Source organism: Nothoprocta perdicaria, unplaced genomic scaffold (genome assembly GCF_003342845.1).
Source record: "Nothoprocta perdicaria isolate Ctin4 unplaced genomic scaffold, notPer1 scaffold_3, whole genome shotgun sequence".
Taxonomy (NCBI): Eukaryota; Metazoa; Chordata; class Aves; order Tinamiformes; family Tinamidae; genus Nothoprocta; species Nothoprocta perdicaria.
Window position 1 is genome coordinate 7,945,410 of NW_020455532.1, and position 16,686 is coordinate 7,962,095.

The 16,686-nt window shown below is 48.5% G+C and overlaps 1 long non-coding RNA gene across 1 annotated transcript; it reads right to left on the bottom strand.

Annotated features, from left to right (window-relative positions):
- Positions 1 to 831: 831 nt before the first annotated feature.
- LOC112949692 lies at positions 832 to 9,883 on the bottom strand. Its single transcript, XR_003249858.1, has 3 exons — positions 9,810 to 9,883; positions 8,647 to 8,746; positions 832 to 1,896 (listed from the first exon to the last, which is right to left on the bottom strand). It is a non-coding gene; the product is annotated as an uncharacterized LOC112949692 (long non-coding RNA).
- Positions 9,884 to 16,686: the final 6,803 nt, after the last annotated feature.

The following is a 16,686-nucleotide window of genomic DNA, read 5'->3' on the forward strand; positions in this document are numbered from 1 at the left end:
CACCAACAATTTCTGCAAGTCCGATCAGTTTTTATGGCTTGTCTCACAAGAAGGCTGCTAAAATCTACTTGAAGGAGAGGCTTAAAAAAAGAATTTTGCAGGCATTTATTTCTGGCCAAATTACAGTTGCTTGAAGGAAAAAGAAGCCACCATACAAATCTTGTTAGAGACTTTAGCAGGAACTTGCAATCCCATGCAGAACTGAGATAAGCTTAAAAAAAGGCAGAGCATCCAGGATGGAAAGGCAGCCCAGCCAAAGACAGCTCTAATTCCAGCCCGTGACAGACCCCTGGGGCAGCTCCAAAGCCACTTAGCACAAGCATGGAGCTCAGCCAGGAGGGAGACGCTGGCACCAGGAACAGAGCTCTAGCAAGTCCAGATTGCAGTTCAGTGCTGGCTGTGGGAACAGGCTCAGACGGACTTGTCACCCGCCTGGGTTCTCCTAGGCTGTGAACAGCCCCACAGCCCCRATATGCTCCAAGGCAGAGCGCTCTGGGGACAGGGATCAGTGTGATCCTGGTAAGGAGGAGCATGCACAGGCCACAGGGTAATATCACATCTGCTAAGGACACCCAAACTTGCTGGCAACGTGCAGCATATCTTGGCAGGGGAGCCGTATCAGCTGYCTGCAGGCCAAGGTCTAAAGGGCAACGTGTCTTCAGAGGTGCCTATGGCTTCAGGGAGCAGCAGCATGAGGGGAAGCGGCACCTCCACAGCAGCCCATGTCTCCCTGTGGAGCTCAGGAGTCTCAGGTGGATCCCACACCTGAGAGGGCTCAGGCAGCTGGGTGGCTTTGCCAGCGCTGGCAGAGCACCAGTGACAGCAGCAGCAGGGTGACCAAGYGTGGTCAACATCTCCTGCAGCAGGACGAGATGCTGCGGGTGCCGGGAAGGGGGCTGCGCTGCCCAGTGCGGGGCAGGACCCGGGGCTGCTGGCAGCCCTACCAGACAYGGGGCTCCCCAGCGCGAAGGGCACTTTGAGCCACAGGGGAAAGCAGAGGAGCAGGAGCCGGGGCTGGGGAGCAGAGGCTTCCAGCAGCAACAGCCAGGTTCTCCCGCAGGCTGCATCGCACTGCTCCAACATCTCCAAATACAGAGCTGGCTCCTGCATGGCAAAAACCCTGGAAAGCGCAGGCTGGAAGGTTTTTCCTCTATGGCAGKCACTAGGGAGCAGGTTCCAGCAGCCTGGTGCAGGGAACCAGGTCTGCTGAGCACTGTCTCTGCTGAAGATGGAGCAGGAAAGCAGGGAGGGTATATTGCACATTGTGTCACTGTTAAGCAGAAGAAGAATCATAAGTCTTTAGAAGTCTACCCAAACTCATAATTTTAAAGCACAGAAATGAATATACACTGGAAGAAACACTACAGCTGCAACAGCCTCAGTGAAGCTATTAACAAAGGCGTCATAACAAGCAACACATCCCAGTGCAGTCAGCCCTGTCTCTGGTCCATTGGGTCCTTCTCCCACTACTCTTCTTTCCCTCACACTATTTGTTTGCTTCATTGTTAATCCTACCTAATTTTAAAAAAGGAAATTGATTTCTTATGTATCCATTACCAACCAAATAATTTCTTTATTACAGCAAGGATCGTATTTCATAAGTCAGTCATGGAAAATTAAATCCATGCCTGTTGGTTTGATGAAATAGTGGAGAGAAACGCTGGAGGAGAAGATGCAGGCAGCTGGAGGCTGTCGTGCAACCAGGGGTGCCAGTTAACTCTTTGCAAGCACCCAGGCAGCTGCCAGCCTGCTGCGAACTGCAGGTTGTGGTTCTKGACCTTCACTTGGGCACTAAGATGCAGGAGGCACGAGGAGGACTTCAGCTGCTCTGGCCGAAGCAGCTCCCTGATTTCGGTGGCTGCAGATAAATTTGCTAGCAGGAGTTGCACAGCCTGCCTGTGTGCAGAAACAGAGACATTGCAGTGTTAAACCAGSAGCATCTCCTTCCCAGCTCTTCTGAAACATAGGCTTTTTTGCACAGTGATGGGATGGTGAAGAGAAGCGGAGTGCATGAGCCCTGCTCCAATAATGCCTACTTTGGGGATAAGTAGGCAGAGAACAGCTGCCTTGCTCCAACTGGGAGCTTTCTCAAGTCAGGCAGCATTAACACCCTCTCATCTGATATACTTGTTTTTGAAATGTAAATGGTATTGGCAGATCAAGATATGCCTTGGCATTCATCTAAATTTGAGATCTAATAGATCTCTTCTGAGACACTAAGGCATTTAATGTCTCTTCTGAAACATTACAACACACTTGTCTTGCAGTGTACTCGGCACAAGAACTCGTAGAAAGCCATATTTTAGCAGAGACATCCCCATAGCATAARTATTTCCAGCGCTTGGTCTTATTAAGCCACTGTGCTTTGCCACCAGGTAGGGAGGATTTAGACTGAAAAGCTGCTTTTGCCTTAGGAGAAAAGACCATTGCACAGAGGTTATATTAGTACCACAGGCACCTCAATCAGATGAACCAGCTGGCAATGTTCTGTGACACAGGGCAGATCAGATTAAAAACAAATCCAGTCTGTGCATTACTATGGAATTATRGACTGCTCTGTGAGCTTCCCTGCAAGGCAGACAGGACATGGCTCCTCCAGAGAACAATCCAGATAAGCCCCGCAGCCCACAGAGCATTACAACATCCAACCCAAAGTTCATTGACTGCTTCATTAACATGCTGATCTCTAGGAATTGCAGCCAAAGTGGCAAAACCTCTCCTATTTCCCTATCAGGAGCAAAGCTATCAGTGAGTTATCGCTGTCTAGAATGCCTTTAATCATGTACTACCAATACACATACTCACATAAACACGTTGCCAGAGGAATAAGAATAAGCCAAGCTATCACTACAGACAATGAACAGGCAAGGCCYGAGTGAAAGGCAATGCAAGACATCACACCAGTAACTTGCACCTTGCTGCCACATCTYTCTGCACATACCCTTTTCAACAAGAAACTCTTTGTCTTCACCTCTTTGGTTTAAGAGCATCATGTTTTGGAGAAAGCACCCACCTTAGAACATCTTGCAACAAGGCGCCACCCTGCAAAGCCCACTGTGGTTCAGGGACTCACAGGGGTTCTTTTTGAACGTTAGGACCAGAAAGATCTCACATTCATTTTGAAACCAGCTAAGAGGCCTGTAAGCTCATCTGCTTAACCTGTTCTCTTACCTTCTCTGGGAGGAGGCCACAGGACCATGTAAATCTTGAAGCACCCAGCAGGCATTTGCTAGTTCCCTGCAAGAAACTGCCTGACAGAGCCAAAGAAAGTCTTTTAAAACTCTGTGGTCTCTTTGTGCCGATGTATCTCAGGATTAGGAAACAAATTTTGTAACTCAGTGGGAGCAAAGGAAAGAGGCTCCTTTCAGAAACACCTTATACTCCTTCTAAATCCCCCCAGTTCCRAAGTGCCCATCTAGAAGACACAACACTGGGAGATACTGTATTCCTCTTTGCTAGTTTCTCTGTTGAATGCTATTAGGTAGAACCCACTTTATTTATATGGTGAAGATCCCCCAAATGGTTAYGGCAAACTACTGGAAGCTGCTGCTAAGTAGCTCTAAGATCAGGCAGTGGGAAAACAGAAGTTACCAGAGATTTCTGAGCCTGTAAATTTCTGCTACATAAGAGGCATTTCAATTACCCGTTACTGAAAATCATTTATGTTGCTTTCTAGTCTGCCTGACTGCATCCCTAACTTTGTCAGAAATGCAGTCATCTCAATAGTTTCCATCAGCATTTTAACGATTATCAAACACATTAAAGAAATTACTCTCAAAATGTTTCTTCTTCAGAAAATATCCTCCAGGAGTTCTAGATGAATATTTGTTTTGATAATATATTTGATAAGACAGCCACCAAAAAAATCAGAAATATAAACATTCTCATTCGCACTTACAAAATAAAACAGACTCACCACGCTAATATTTTAAAGAAACCACAGGATGCTTCAATTAGCTGCATTTGCCACTCTGACAGCAACAATATCTTCCAGACAGAAACCAAGACAAGATACAGTAATTAGGTCAAACCTTGGGGATAGAGCTGTCATCACAAAACATAAATGTAAATTCATCTCCCACTGTCCAAGCTCTGTAAGTTGTTACTATTTGTTTATCTAGGCAAGACACACAAGAAACAAGATTTTCTTCCTTTTAATTCTTCACAATTAGCTGTGTTTAATTAATCATCATTAATTATTTAAGGCAAACTTAGCTTTCCTGACCCAACAGCAACATGTCAACTGATTAACTTTACAAAGCCAGCAAAGCGATCCGTGCCAGATCAGATCCTGCTCTGCATTATTTAGGCTGAGCTGGTCCCTGTTTTGCAAACACAAGCAAGCGATGGGGAAGGCACAACATGAGTCCTGCTCAGGTGAAGGAGACACCCCTGGTCACTTACCACCTGTGGAAAGAGAGGAGAAGGAAAAGGAGGAGGAAGAGAGATGGCCCTTTGCTAAGGTTGCATCTCCCATGGGTAAGGCTGCATGGGCCTAGGGCAGGAAGGAACAGGAAAAAACCTCCCAGCTCCAGGGTGGGAATATGCTGGAGACACCAGCTCCATTTCAACAAGTCCAGTCACGTAACCTCCCTTCTGCTTCATCACAGGGGATTATCAGGCAAAAATAGTTAATTTTGTACAGATAACAYCCATCTTTGCCTCAAAGCCAAACCTGCATGTAAACTTTCCAAGAGTTTCTACTTAGATTCAGATCCGAGCTTTGCAATGGGAGATGCAACACCTTGTATGGCCTGATAAATACTGCAGTAAAACCAATTCCTGGAATAATTTATACGCATTGCAARGAAGTGATCTGCTTAGATATCCCCATCTCTAGTATTCCCCATCTCTGCTGTCCAATAGCTGTGGCTACACAGATAAGTGAGAAAACACTCGTTGCCATACTGACTTCAGAGAAGAAACAGATGAGGTTTGATAAAGTAGTAAGTGAAGTTCTCCTCCAGGCTACCATGCAAATACATAGTCAGGCAAAGGCTGTTCAAGTATAGAGGCAAAACAGACTGCTGTGACGATTGGAAATAGCAGCATCTCCAGCACTAACAGGACAAAACCCTCCTGCCTTACCTTTCTCCAAAGCCCCTCATCTAAAGGGCTCCCAGCCAGAACAGGCAAGAAGAGGGGAAAAGGATGGGCAGACTCCAAGCTTGGAGCAGAGATCAGGAAGAAGCCACAAAGGAGGCAGGTTTAGGCCCRGCTCAGGGTCACCATCCTTGGGAGAAGCAGGTCCCTGCAGGTGGCCCTGCCAGCAGCAGTTTTGAGACAATCTGCCTCCCTCCTGAGCTGGGATTCCTGAGCAGAATTATGAGCCATGTTAGAAAAAACAGTAGAGCCTTCCTGCCAAATTGCTAAGATTCCAGGGTTTTTTGTTTCTGTTACATCCTAGCAATTCCTCCCAGTATTTATTTCTACTCCACTTTCTACCTCTGGGACCTGAGCAAGCCATTGAACCCAGATTAAATATGTCACAAAAGAATTCAAGCCTCATCATAGCCAAAATATTGGTTTCCAATGAAACAAAACAAAAGCCTTGGAGAAGATAACTATTTCAGCAGCCCATACCGTCATGTAAATAGATGTTGCTGAGGGAGACCAGGGAGATAAGAACTACACCACTTCCCCCAAAAACAACTCAGAGAGGGAGCATTCAAATTCAGACCTGCTTTTCCCAGCAGTGCTCACCAGGTTAACTCCAACTGAAATAGTTACATTAAAAAAGAAATCTCTTTAACAGGAACATGAGAATTCAGGCTTCACAGCTGAGCGCCAGCGAGGYATTTCCTAAGGGCCGGTTTAATTTTGAAGCCGTAGGGTATGTGTGATTTCCTATCAATGAGACATGGACTAAGCAGACCTCAGACTCAAGGGCAACAGCAACCTGGAAGTGCTCGGTATTTATTTTGACTGGAAATGCATATTTTTARAATAGTCTCCACTGGCAACCTCCAGACCAACTGTGCTGCCTTGCTCCAACTGCTCGAAAGGGTGAAACTGCACAGAAGTGATGAACACAAAGCTAAAGGGAGCCACTCAGATGTCTCCATCCTTAGAGGCTTCCAAGGCTCAGATAGACCAATTTACAGGTGACCCAAACTGGTGATGGCAGCAGCTCTGCTTCAGTTGGGAAGCCAAAATAAAGCCCTACCAAGGTCCCTTCCATTCCCCTCTATGTACAACTGAGCGACAAGGGATGACTGTTAGATTGACCCCTAAAATATCATCAGGGAAAAGCAGGAAAGAGGAAGCTTTCTGTGTATGTGTTAATTAATATTGAACCCTATAAAGACTAATCACATATTTAATCCAGTGAAGAGGTTACTTTACAGCCTGCTCATCCATTCCTCTTAGGGACACCCAGGCTGGGCAAAAACACTCAGGAATGCAGTTCCAACTCACTCTCTGGCGTAACATGTTTGTTCAGAGGCTTGTCAGATTCCTGTTTGCAGTCGGCTGTATTGGTGGTACGACTGTACTTTGGTCGAGGAACATTTCACCTGAATGTATTAACTTAGTGCTATATCCACCAAAGTAAACATTTTATTTTCAGTGAGGAACACGCATGCCACTTTGTTAAATAAACCAACAGACGTATTGACTTTGTTTGCATTCAGTCTTTTTTGGCAAATTCCTGGGGCAAGCTGTGCTGCTTTTCCAGAAATCACTTAGATCTTCCTGGCCTGAAGAGCTTCACTTTTYAAGGAAGGGAGTGTCTGAGCAGTTACATGGAGGCTGGAGCACTCCAAAAATCATGGCACCAGCCCATGCCATGGGCGATTTGCTTTTTCACAGGGTCCTGCTCCCCAGGCCCAAATTGCTCCCTTGCAAGGAGTGGGGGAGGCTGGGGAGGACCATAGGCTGCAAAATCAGTTTACTTTTATGGTGAGATTTGCATCTTTGATGTAGAAGAGCACCAGGGATTTCAGAAAGGCTGCACAGGGATCTGTCTCTTCTGAAAACACCTCACATCCCAAGCAAGTGGGTRAGGGCTCTTGGGCCAGGAAAGCCCTAGTCAAGCAAACAGGCTGCCATGTGCAAAAGTTCAAGTCTCCAGGTTACCCCCCTGCCCACATGAAGCCTCCTTCTCTGCCCAAAGCCAAAAACCAGCTCCATAATGCAAAGAAAATCAGCCCTGAGCCAGGTTGCTCCCTCCTGCACATTCTGGAACTGCGGGGCCAGCCTGGCAGACCCCATCCTGAAAAGCAGCACAAAGTCCTTCCACGTAACCCACCGGATGCCTGGTCAGGACAGGCTGGCACATGAACAGAGGGCAGGTTGTCTTGGGTCATTTAACCTCTGCATGGAAGAAGCAGACAGCGTCTGGGTTTCTGAACTGGACCTTCTGTTTATTTTAAAAGGACATCTGGTTTTATAGGCAACACTTCAGCAAATTACCGCAGTACAGCTCAGCGTTCATGGTGCAGGAAGCTTCCCGTGGCTGCTCAAGCCTGACCTGGTTTAGAAGAGAGCCTGACATTACCCTTCTTGGCTGGACCAGTCCCGGTGCCTGCTACCAACGCAGGCTGCCCTATGCTTCCATTACCAGCTAAGCGTGCTCACCTTAACATATGTGCTGAGGACCAACAGGCTGGTAAGTGCTGGCTCAGCTAACATGCCACCAAGCTATATTGATTTGCCACGTATCAGAGCCCTCCACTACGATCAGTGTTTAACCCCAGTATCCTAAGATGACCCGGATGAGAGGTGCTTCACAGCTGGATACTGGCCAAAGAGTTTAGCCAGCCTAACAAACTTTGAGGCCCACTCTAAGTGAGCCTAACCAAGCTTTGCCTCAGATGGCAAGGTAGATTTGGCAGCATCTACACTCRTTTGAGCCAGGAATCCCTTTCCCTACCTAGAAACCTTCTCTAGGTAAATTTTGTCCCAAGTAAGGTCAATAGCCGTAGTTTGTCACATATAATCTGGTTAAGTAACACAGTGCTTATCTCCAAATGTAACAGTGAGCAAGGCAAAATAACCCTGCTCTCCCTCCTGCCTCAAAAGGACAAGTAACCAGAAGTTTCAGTGTACTAAAATCAAAAATCAGGACCCTCTTGATTGCTGCATGTTTCATCTACTGAATCCAGCCCACAAGTCAAAGCATGGAACAGTATCAACTGTGGAACTACTGGAAMAGTATCAACTGTGTGTATATTGGATTACTAATATCCATTATAAAATGACCGACATTACTACCCTATTGAGACAAATGATGGTGGTTAAGTAATTGCTGCAATATTGAAAGATAAGGAGACTCTGATGCCCATTAAGCTCTGCACCACTAAAAACCAATTCTGCAGGTCACTGTGCTGAATGCACTTGGTCCTTGCACAGAAAAGATCATCAGCAGGATCAAGTCTCACTTAAATGACAATTATGTAAAAACCCACCCAGTCAGCAGCACCACAGAAGAGTTTGGACAGCTGAAATACAGATTTACTCTGAGTGCACATTTAAATGCATGTACACATTTTTCTTTTAAATGAAATGCCCTGTTTCTGCAAATCTCCTTTCCAGTGAAGGTGTGCAAGTCAGCTAACAAAAACCCATCTTYCTAGCAAGATCCACCATACTTCCACACAGAGAGGCCAAACATCAGGACAACATCAAAAGATAAGGTTTCCATACCTGTCCGAAGCCAACTCAAGGACACTCCTGGAGGGACTCCTGCCCTTCTAAAAGGGGGACTGCTGCATGACCAAACTGTGGACTCCACATCACGATGCTCCTGTGGAAAAGCAGCACTATCAGAGCTTGACCTCTCCTTTATCCCATGTACCTCTATCGTGGCCCATCTAACCAAAGGGTTTGTCTCTAAGATAACCAAAGCATGACTGGATTTGCAACCACACACAGGGCTGCTGCAGAAGGAAGTAGTTAGCACAGGAGCTGATCCTGTCCCTGGGTGCCTCAGGCTGACACCAGCCCTGTCCGTGAGAAAGAGCAGCACATAAACCCATAGGAGCAGAGCGTAGCTCTCTCCAAGCTTTCCCAGAGCACCAGCCCCACACATAGCTGAACACACCAAACACAAGTGACAACCGGACTTTCTTGCCAGCACTGGCTGTGTGTCCACCCTCTTCAGACAACAACTCAARAGCTGGTGTGCAATTGCACCATCTAGTGACAACTGCCCATCAGCCACTACTCCACCACTGATCTGCTCCATCAGCTGAGCCACAATCAAAAGCAGCAATCAGAAGGCCACCTGAGCAGGACTAGGGCCAAGAATGGCAGAATTGCTATCATCATTATGGAGTCACCTGCTTCACCCCTATAGCCTCCATCAAAACAGTCSCTTCTACATGGTTAGATATTGAAATGCAGAAGGTTTTTTGGATGCTTCTCTGATGTCTACTACAGGTTAATTGATGTCTGGACAGCTAGCTAGATCACCAGCAGCTAGGCTGTTCCTTCTTCAAATAGGAAGAGATAGGAGCTCCCTCCCTACACTACAGGGAAATATAGGCCAGTCCATGGATGACCMAAACCTATTCACTGGGTCAAATCCTCAGAGAATGTCTCAGCTATGGGTCCTGGKCATACTTTCAGCAACATGCAGAGCCCAGCATACACACAGAAGCAAAACACCTCATAGGTGAAGTAGTCACAGAAGCATGCCAACTTCAGAGGAACAAACACACCAGCCAAGCAAGACCTCAAGCCCACAGCAAGTCCTCATTACCCTGTAGGCACCACTCTCTAGCCATCCTTCTGAGCCACACTGTGCTTCTAAGGGATCACCAGGAGCCTCCCCACCCTGCCAGAACAGAACCAGGACCACTGCTTACCACTGTCCTTTCTGTAATCCCAGATCTTCCCTTTCACCAAGTCCCAAAATCAAGCCAAGGGCTTCTTCTCTACTCACTAGCAGCACCTGCCCAAAAGGAGTCACCACCTTCACAGCCTCCCTCTTATAGGGGAGGCCACCTCCAGCTCCCTCTTCCCCCAGGTGCAGCTCATCAGCAGTAATGGGGACCTGCCCTTAACCCTTTCCTGGCCAAATCCCACTGCTACTTATGCAGGTTGATAGGGATGTACAGGGAGGTGATGGTTACCCCATCCCTTGGTGCAGGGCAGAGATCTACTGAGAAGGATGGTTCACTCTGGGGATGCCTAACAGAGAATGCACTTCCCATATCYCAAACTTCACTCAGAGCCTTTCAAAGAGCCTCGGTTTTTTTGGGTCTTGCCTTGTATGTCCCCATATGTGTTTCTCAGCTTCCAGCCATCATTSGGACTGCCCTCCATCCTGCCCAGCTCTGCTGTGGAACAGGACATAGTCAAGTCCTCCCTTGCTTCCCCGGGGGTGAGGGTGACCTAACCCCAGCAATGCTAGTGGATTTACACCTACGTAACTGGAGCGAGGAGCTGGCTAGGCGCCCACAGTTGTTCTCTGCAGAGTAGTTCACATTTAGGGCTCAGTTGTACTTCATAAATTTCYCCTGGCTTCAGTAGGGGATGTACCAGGAGATTAATGTGATTTGGGCGATGATGTGTCAGCCAGATGGAGATTCCATGCCTGGACTCTTGTACAGGATTCCTCAAGCTCGGTCAGGGCAGAGCACAGCCTCATTTCCCATAGGAGGGAAGGCAGAGAGGCTGGAGGGACAGGAACCCTGGGCCAGGCTTCCTCACATGGAGGCCCTGGGTGCTGCAGTGCTCACACTCACATCTGCAGAGCAGGTGTGAGACCCAGGTCTCCCCCAAACTGCTATGGGTGCCCAAGGCCAGCAATGGGAAGGAAAAGATCCCTCCAACAGTCACTAACACAGCGCAGGCTTTGTGGTGACCCTGCTAAGGTGCCAGGAACCCCAGCGAGCTCTTGGCCATGCTGCCACCCTCCCGGCTGGGGCTGCCAGTTCCTGCGGCGGCCAGGACGGGCCTGGCCAGGCCCCCATGGCTGCTGTGCAYGCTTACGCTGTGGGGTGGCCCACGTGGCTTCCATCAGGCCTGCAAAGGGCAATTTGCCTCAGGAAGAGCCGCTGCCTGGAAGCCGGCCAGGCCCGGCTAGCCAAGGAAGAGCGGCTGACACGTGCCACCAGCGGCAGAGTCCTTGGGGACCTGCACCACCCTCCTCCCGCGTCCCCTCAGCCTGTCCTGCTCACCCCCAGGCCTCTCACACTTGGCATTTTCCTGCTTTTCCCCTTGCATTTGGGRTGAAGGGCACAAATGGAGCAGTATCCCCCCACCCGCCTCCTCTGTCTGGCAGGTCTGTGGTATTATTAAGACACTTGAGATTATGGTTGTCTAAAAGTCRAAGAATGACAGCAAAGAAGCAGATGCCATACACTGATAAATTACAAGAGCATTATGCAGAGGCAGCTGTACCATATAAAAGCCTAGTTTTTATACCATGTCATGATTTTCCATGTGGCATCGTATGGTTCCAGCATCTGGGCGTCACCATCAATGTCTCCCATATATTTCGCTGAGCACTGTCATTATGATAATGAAGAAATTGCGGCAGACGCTAATTGTGGTTCCCGCTGGCTATTGCACGAACKGGGAGGCATCGAGCAGGCTGGCAGGACCCCCACAATCTTGCAGGGGGTTTCATCACTTTGTTGGCAGCAGAAGAGAGGGGGCCCTGAGTGGCCTCGGGTGCGGCAAGTGGCCACCACGCTGGTCTCTCCCAGCACTCAGCCCTAAGCAGCTCTGACCAGCCTTGGCCAGYACCCTGAGATGGAGTTGGAAGGTCTCTGTCTAATTTCACCACATAGATATGTAAATTTGCTTCCTCTGGTTGTTTTTCTCAAAAACAGTTTTACCAGAGGAAAGCTGAAGACTGCATGGGAAGGAGGTACCCTCTCCCTGCTCCATGTCCTGCTCCCACTTTGGATTTGCCATGGCTGGGCAGCAAAGCCACCAGAAGAAGGAGAATGTTCCCAGGGTCAGCCAAACTGARTCCCCAGGACAGAAATACCCTGGGGGCTGCCAAGGGCATGCAGATGAACAGCAACCCCAAAACACCTTRAGACTCCTCATGAAAGGCAGATGAGGCTAGCAAATCTCATGGAGTTACATGAATGTAAATGAAACTACTCATCAAAGCAGCAAATGTTCCCAACTTCTTATCAAAGTCTCTGTTGATGGCTTTAGGAAATGACCAGGAAGCAACATGTTCCTGCTCCAGCTTTTCTTGGGCATCTTCCTTGCCCACATCAGATAGCAAAATATGGAAATATTTTTGCATGCAATTAGGACTGTCCTGGACTGCAGGAGGGTTAGAAAGGCCAAATATAGAGACATGCCTTTATAGTTCAAAGGGGACTATATTTTGAATGTTTCCAGATTTGGAATTAATTAGGAAAATGGACATGTTCTGTTCTACCAGAAGATCTCCAGGTACATTTGCACCTTAGAGACACAGTTTTGAGCCAGAAGCCCACGTCCCCACCAAGAGCCACCAAGCTGCTGCAATGAGAGATGGCTGCTGTGGCCGGGAGCAGTTTGCACCCCTGTAATCCCTTTCTGCAGCTCTGCCAGCCCTGGCATTAGCTCGCAACCAGGTCTTCCATATCCCAAAGCATGAGAGAGAGAGAGAGAGAGAGAGAGAGAGAGAAGCAGTTTTAGGAGTCCCTTTGCCTTCCTTCCAGGCTTTTGAATTGAGCAGCTGCTCCAGGACTGCCTGCAGAGCTGCTCCAGGAGCTGGGGAGATGTTCTGGGAGCTGTGAAGGCCGTGGTCCTGTTCGTACAGGAGGCTTTGCCACCTGCCAGCCCACAGGGTGTTTCTGCCATGGACACTTTGAGTCATCTGGAACTGGGGACACGCAACAGAAGCTGCACAGGGACAGACGTCCACCATGGGTAGCCCAGCTGCCGTCCTGTGCGCGAAGAGCTGCTCATGCACCCTGAGGGCTCAGCGGCCAAGGTTGCCTCCCCCAATTAATGTATGTCCTTGATAAATCTCCAATAACGAACTGTTGTCTTCAGCGGGCATTTTTTCCAATCACTGAGCAGCCCAGAGAGTTGATTTCAGGAGCAGGGAATTAAGAGGGATCAAAGAGGTRGAGCGTGGTTGTCAGGAAGACGGTGCAGGACTGTCATGTGCTAGTGCTGGGGAAWCAGTGATAAAAATGACAGGAGCATCTCTACATGGATTGCAGCCAAGGAGGGCACTTTGTTCACTAGAATCAAAAGCATTTTATGTGATACTGAAACAAAAAAAAAAAAAAAAAAGAAGCATTTGTTAAGATCAAACAGCATTTAAGGCAACTATTGTCAAAACTCCAGTTAGCAGGAATAAAAAAGGAGGGAGAAAAGCCCACAACCACCAGGCATTAAAACCATTAGGTGGTGGAGCTGGACACGACACCTTGGCAGGATCCCTCAGCCTGGAGTCGCCAGTGAATTATTCTTTCCCTGTGTGCTGGTGATTGAATTACCTCCTTGCTCAGGTATTGCCCATTCACAGATCTTTTCCTCATCAGCACAGCCTATGAAGACTACAGAGCAATTAAAAACCACACACAAACACACACACACACACACACACACACACACACACAGAGGAAGACAGTACAATCCAGGCACCTTGCCCAACCTGTGCCCTGGCTGCTTAGAGCTCCGTGAGGATTTGTGAGAATATTTCAGGTCCAGCTCCAGCCAATGCAGGTAGCACCAAGCTCTCATGTAAAAGCAACACCATGGCAAAGTGAGGCAACCACTGTAAAGCAGGCAAGTGGTATCCCACAGACCACCACAACCTGTTGGGAAAAGCACTCCCAGCACAGGGTGCTGCCAGGTGTCACGTAGAGGCTGGGACCAGGAGCAGAGGAAGTGTATTTTAATTTAAAATGTTACCTTCGGTCACAAAGTTCTTGCTCTGAGAAGCCAGCATTTARCTAAAAGAGAAGCTTTAGAAGAGGGCGTTATGGTGGGTTTTCACTTTTAAAAGTTGCACCAGACACATTAAATAACAAAAAGCTGATGTACATTTACCCTCCATAGGAGGTTATGGTGTGGAAGCCACCAGCTTGGGGACACCATGCTTGCCCACAGACACCTGCCACAAAGCCTTCCTCCTGGGCTCCTTCTCCTTCGCAGATGCCTTGAGGGAAAGGAAAGGCCTGGGGGGCCCAAAGGAGAATTTCCTGCAGGGAAGGGATAAAAAAAAGAAACAAGAAAAGAAAAGAAAAGAAAAGAAAGGGAGGAGAAAAGAAAATGAAAAGGTCTGCCCATCTCAGCCCGTCGCTGCCTGGCACCTGTGTCCCAGGGCAGGCGGCCAAGGCAGTTGAGAGCAGGCGCGATGCCATCGCAGCAGATGGGCACGAGCGTGGCAGCCACGAGCCCGCATCAGCCTGGGCTGGTGGCTGGTGAGGGCAAATTTGCCAGCTGAGAATGTCAAAACAGCTGCCAGTCTGCAGTTCACACACCTATAATTAAGGGGGTATGTGATTGCTAATCCAGCTCAAGCCTASCTGGATTAATTGGCAAATCTAAAAATAGCATCTTTGACCATGTAAGGAAGCTTCTGTGCACGGGTTAAAGGAGGAAAGTGGGCTCTGGGGGCTGGAGTAGGCAGGGAGGGATCTGCTCTGCATCTGGAGAGCTGCTATTCACCTGGTCCTGCTGGGAACCAGGGATCAGAGACCTWCCCAAAGCCACAGCCTTGCCTGGGACAGCAGGAGAGGCAGGAGGAGGATAGGGGGGCAGCTGCCTTTAGAGGTGCCCCCTCTGCTTTGTGCAGTGGGCACCTTGGAGAAGCAGATCCTCRGTGGCTCTGTCCCAAAGACACCTCAAGTTACCCAACCGCTTTGCACTGCTTTGCACACTCTGCACATTGCAGAGCGAATTATCAGCTGTGCTCCATGAGCCCCTTCCTTTGCGGACGGCTGATGTACCCCACGCCGCACCGCAAGGTTAAATTGCTTTTAATTTTTGTTTAACTATTGACAGTGGCACAAATAACTAACAGCATTGATTTGAACTTGGCACACACAGGCAGGCTCCAAATGGCAAAGCATATTACAAGATCGAATTACAAAACGTAGCTAATGAGCAAAATAATGATGTGGCACCAAACTGTAAAAGGTTAGGCTTTAAAGTTGTCACAGTTCATAAGCAAGAAAGATTTAATCACATTCTTAATAAAATATTTATATGATAATGGGTTTTAACCAAAATAATAGCAATTAATTTGGAGCACAATATATTGCACACTTCCTCCTCTTGCTTTGCAGTGGATTTCTGCGGTGGGCTGCAGAGCACATATTTCCTTACTGAATAATATATCAGTCCCAGTTGGAGGGTATAGCTGCTCTCTGTGGCTGGGGGCATGCTGGCATGGTGACAAATTGCAAGAGCAGTCCCAGGTCTTTGGGTGCCGTTCACCCTCACGCAGGGCTGGTGGTGGCTCCGGGGCTGTCCCACCATGGGGACACAGAGCGGCCAGCGAAGCAGGGCCCCTTGCTATGTCTTKGAGGCTCTCACTGTTCACAAGTGATTTAGCTGCTACCTCTTTTCCTCTGAGTTCTGCCAAATCTCACAACTCTCCCTGGCAGCCGATGGTATCACAATGGTTTCCAGCTGCRTAAGAAGCAGCTTAAAATGGATGCTGTCCTGGAGCTCCCATTCCCTCCTTCCCCTTCCTCCTTTTCTGGGCAGAGAGGCAGGGAAATGGGGATGCACATCCAACACTTCCCCTCTCTCAGCTCTTCTCTAGGGCCTTGTTGTTTCCCCTCTTGACCTGCTTGGCAAACCTTAGGTCTGCAGCTGGATGCCAAATCTCTGAAATACCATAAGTTTTGCTCTGGGCTTTTGAYTTAGTGCATTGTAAATATAGAAAGGGTGGGTCTGTGGAGCCTGATACCAGAGTTAGGCCATGAGAGCCTACAGAGCACAGAGATGGTCCTCCAGTCTTCACCTCTACTGGGCAGGAGTGCCATGAAAGAAGGGACACAGAGCTTGAAGAAATTAGATACCTGTAGATCAACCAGGATGAAAAACCCAGCAGGACTGTTTTTAACACAGGCTACAAYAGCCAAAATATCATGAGAAAACATGACCCCTTGAGGACCACAAAGTCCTTCCAATACAATTAGCCAAGGGAAGCATCCAGACACTCCAGATATTTCTTTTAACAGTCYGCAAACCACTTGGTGTTCACTAAATGCGGGCAAAGATCCCCAGCAAGCTGTGCCAGCAAAAACAGCCCCCTGAAAGAGAGCATCCCTCATGAAACGCCCCAATGGAGCATCCTGTTATTCTGTGCTTGGCTTCAGTGGAGCTTTTGGAGAGGCCAAATAGCTCGGTGACGCTCGGGGCTGATGGCTGCTGGGCCCCGCAGAGCRGCCGCACTGAGGGCAGTGGTGACGAGCGTGCACGGCCCGGGCTCGTCCRCTCCAGGACGTGTCCCATCCATYCCCACACGCAGCCACGTGAGGAGGTGCCGCGGGAAACGGGTCTGGGCACTTCCAAGGCAAACGCTGCCATATCCGGCAGTCGGCCTTTACAACAACATGTCAACCTTGGAACCTCATTCCTTCGGGGAATTTGATCAAAAGCACCATGACAGTGTCAAAACACTGGCCCTACCAGTAGGCCTTTGGCACACACCTCCACATATGCACAGCCCCGTATGTTCTCCTCTTAATCTATTTAGCCTCTTGTGCTGGATATGTGTATGTGCACGTTTCACCGTCTGCSATTTTAACACTTCATCAG